At 35.9% G+C, this 3,856-nt stretch overlaps 1 non-coding gene across 1 annotated transcript; it reads left to right on the top strand.

Annotated features, from left to right (window-relative positions):
- The first annotated feature begins 3,749 nt into the window (after nucleotides 1-3,749).
- Nucleotides 3,750-3,856, top strand: LOC121224805 (small nucleolar RNA R71). The gene has a single exon (XR_005922549.1). It is a non-coding gene; the product is annotated as a small nucleolar RNA R71 (small nucleolar RNA).

Genomic DNA, 3,856 nt, shown 5'->3' on the forward strand with positions numbered 1-3,856 from the left:
CAACTCAACCAAAATAGAACCATCACGTTCTAACGTCAAAATTGCATTCATAGCCATCAAAGCAAATAAAGACTTCCAACTCAAAGTGTCTGCAACAACATTAGCTTTCTAGGATGATACTCAATTACCGGATCATAATCCTTTAACAATTCAAGCCACCTTCGCTGACGTAAATTCAATTCTTTCTAAGTCATTATGTATTTCAAACTCTTATAATCAGTAATGATATGACATGTCTCACCATATAAATAATGTCGCCATATCTTTAGAGAAAAAACAACTGCAGCCAATTCCAAATCGTGTATCAGATAGTTCCGCTCGTGAGGCTTCAACTGCCTCGAGGCATAAACAATTACTTTGCCACTCTGCATCAACACACAACCTAAACCACAAAGAGATGCATCGCTATGCACTTAAAATTCTTTCCTGTATTCAGGTTGAGTCAAAATTGGAGCTTTAGTTAACATACTTTTCAATTGCTCAAAACTTTTCTTACATTTATCGGTCCAGAAAAAGTAACATCTTTTTGCAATAATTTTGTAATCGGTGAGGCTATAATAGAAAAATTCTTAACAAAACATCGATAATATCCTGCTAATCTCAGAAAGCTATGAACCTCAGAAACATTTTTCGAAACTTTCCAATCAATAATTGTATATATTTTATTGAGATCCACACAGATACCATCAACCGAGATAACATGACATAGAAATCTGACTTCCCTCAACCAAAATTCACATTTGCTGAATTTTGCATATAGTTGCTTGTCACGTAAAATTTGCAACACAATTATCAAATGCTCAACATGATCCAATTAATTTAACGAGTATATCAGGATATTGTCAATGAATACTACAACAAATTGATCTAAATATGGTTGAAAGACTTGATTCATTAAGTCCATAAATGTCTTAGTAGCATTAGTTCATCCAAATGACATTACCAGAAATTCATAATGACCGTACCAAGTTTTGAATGCAGTCTTAGGTACATCTGGCTTTTTAACTCGCAACTGGTCATATCCAGACCTCAAATCAATTTTTTAGAACATTATAGCTCTTTTTAACTAATCGAACAAATCATCAATATGAGGTAAAGGGTATTTATTCTTGATAGTGACTTAATTTAGCTGTCGATAATTTATACATAGTCTCATCGACCCATCTTTCTTCTTCACAAACAGAACTAAAGCACCCCAAGGTGACACACTCGATCGGATAAATCTGCGATCTAACAACTCTTGCAACTGTACCTTTAACACTTTGAATTCTATAGGAGCCATCCTATATGGTGCTATCGAAATTGGAGCTGTTCTAGACACAAGTTCGATCACAAATTTAACTTCCCAAGTCGGTGGCCGCAAAGACTGTTCTTCAGGAAAAACATCAGCATATTCTTTGACTATCGGTACTTGATCGATTTTTTATTTTGCCACTTTCGAATCAAGAACATAAGCTAAATAAGCTTTATATCATTTTCTAATCATTTTTTGAGCTGACAACATTGAAGTCACATTTGTAGTGCAATTGGGTTACAGAGGAGGTTAGGCCATTGGGTTGCACAAATGGGTCGGGTCAACCCTGTAGAAATTTGTAACGATGTCGCAACATAAGGGTTCCGTGTCCTGACACCCCAGGCAGGTTATCATTTTTGCGACACTGGGGTTCAGTGTCGTGACACACTCTAGATTTTGGAATTTCTGCATCTACTAATTTTGGTGTTGCGACACTGAATGTCCGTGTTGCGAAATCGAAAGGATTTTCTTGATTTTTTTAATATCGCCTTTGGTGTTGCAACACAGGGGTCCTTTGTTGTGACACTGGCTTTGTTATTTGCTACAAATTCCATTTCCTAGGGTGCTACGGTTTCAATGAAATGCAAAGTTAATGAAAATTAGAATCTATATTAAACCGTTAGCTAAACATATACAATAATTTACAAAAGTTTAGCTTAAAATAAAAGAATTTAAATTTTACTACTGGGTTCATTTGACAGTATCATCAATTCACAGTTGGACTATCCTTCCATTCTATCAGCATTAGTCCATCGTCCGTCATGCCATTCCACCTCTGCCTACTTGTCCCTTTCCTTAAACCTATTTATACTTTTGTATATAAAAGGAAACGTATCCCTTGACTTGGGAGTGTTAGAAACAATTAATTCTTTACACTGCTCCCCTAACTTCCTCCTATCATCCTCTTCGTTCGGTTGATGACCACATTTAAAGATTACAGTTTCACCATTCATTTTCATAGTTAATTTGTTCTTTTCTAAATCAATGGTGGATTTGGAAGTGGCAAGAAAATGTTTCCCTAATAAGATTGGTATTTCACGATCTTTTTCAAAATCTAGAACCACAAAATCTATTGGGGTAATGAAGCTACGCACTTTGACCAATATGTCTTACAATACCCCTTTTGGATGTACTGAAGACCTGCTAGCCAACCATAATGTTATTCCAGTGGTTTTGATATCCCCCAAACCTATTTTTTCAAAAATAGATAGAGACATTAAATTAATACAAGCTCCTAGGTCACATAGAGCTCTATTAAAATGAATCCTCCCTATCTCTATGAGACTCATAAAACTTCCCAGGTCTTTTAATTTATGAAGAATTTTTCTTGAAATAATAACACTATAAAAGACACTTAAATTAACTTGTTCTCCTTTCTTAATTTTCCTATACTTAGACATAATTTCCTTTAAAAACTTGGCATACTTAGGGACTTTCTGAATTAACTCAATTAAAGGCATATTTACATTTAGTGTTTTGAACAAGTTCAGGAAACTTACAAACTCATCTTCATCTCGCTTTTACTTTTCTTCTAGTCTTGAAGGGAATGGGATTTTTCTAACGGCAACATTTGTAGCTTTTTCTTTTTCTGGCTCTTCTGCTAGCACAATTACCTTGTTTAATTCTGGTTCATCTTCAGCCTCTAGGGATTTTTCTAGAGGATCATTAGCATTTGTCATATTTACCTCCAGAGTAGAATTTTCTAGGCTACTCAATACTTTGCCCAATCGAAGCGTTATTGCTTTCACATGCTCCTTACCTTTCCCTAGGGATTATTTTATGTATTGCTGGGGATTCTGGTGCTAATTTGCCTTTTGATGTCACCCAAGTTTAGTCAATGTTCTAGTTGAGTTGGTGCACTCAGAATGCACTAGCTTTATGTCCGTTCTCATTGACTACATCTGTCTCTTGATTCTATCCAACCGTTGGCCACATGTAGTATGGTCACTTGGGTTGACCCTATCCTGAGTTTTCTGCAAATAAGGAGGTTGATAGTTAGTATTTTTAGCTTTATTTGAACTATTACCTCCTCATTGGTTTCCTCCCTATCTCATATCCAGGTTATCTCTCCAACCGAGATTATAGGTATTTAAGTAAAGATTCTACTTCTATTTCTGATATAGTTCACATCCATGGCAGGATCATTGATGTAGTGGAAGAGTGGTTTTTCTTCTCCACACATAGACAATTTATTAGCAAATTTGGTAAGGTTAAGTCTATCCACTACTGTCGATACTTGTCATCCTCTTAGATAGCTTTTACCATTACGGATTTCTGGCCATATGTAAATCTTTCAATTTGCCACTGACAGAAGTTTAACGCCATGTTCTCAATGATTTCGTATGCATCCTCGTACATTTTGTTCATAAGGGCTCCCCCTACTGCTCTGTCTAGTCTTGATCTTGCATTCGCATCCAACCCACTGTAAAACACCTACAATTGCATCCCCTCAGGGAATCCATGGTGCAGGCCTCTCTGAATCAACTTTTTAAAATGTTCTTAAGTCTCATAAAAGCTTTCCCCTTCCATTTGTCTAAAAACAACAATTTCTCTTCTTAGTTG

The sequence above is a fragment of the Gossypium hirsutum genome, chromosome D12 (genome assembly GCF_007990345.1).
Source record: "Gossypium hirsutum isolate 1008001.06 chromosome D12, Gossypium_hirsutum_v2.1, whole genome shotgun sequence".
NCBI lineage: Eukaryota > Viridiplantae > Streptophyta > Magnoliopsida > Malvales > Malvaceae > Gossypium > Gossypium hirsutum.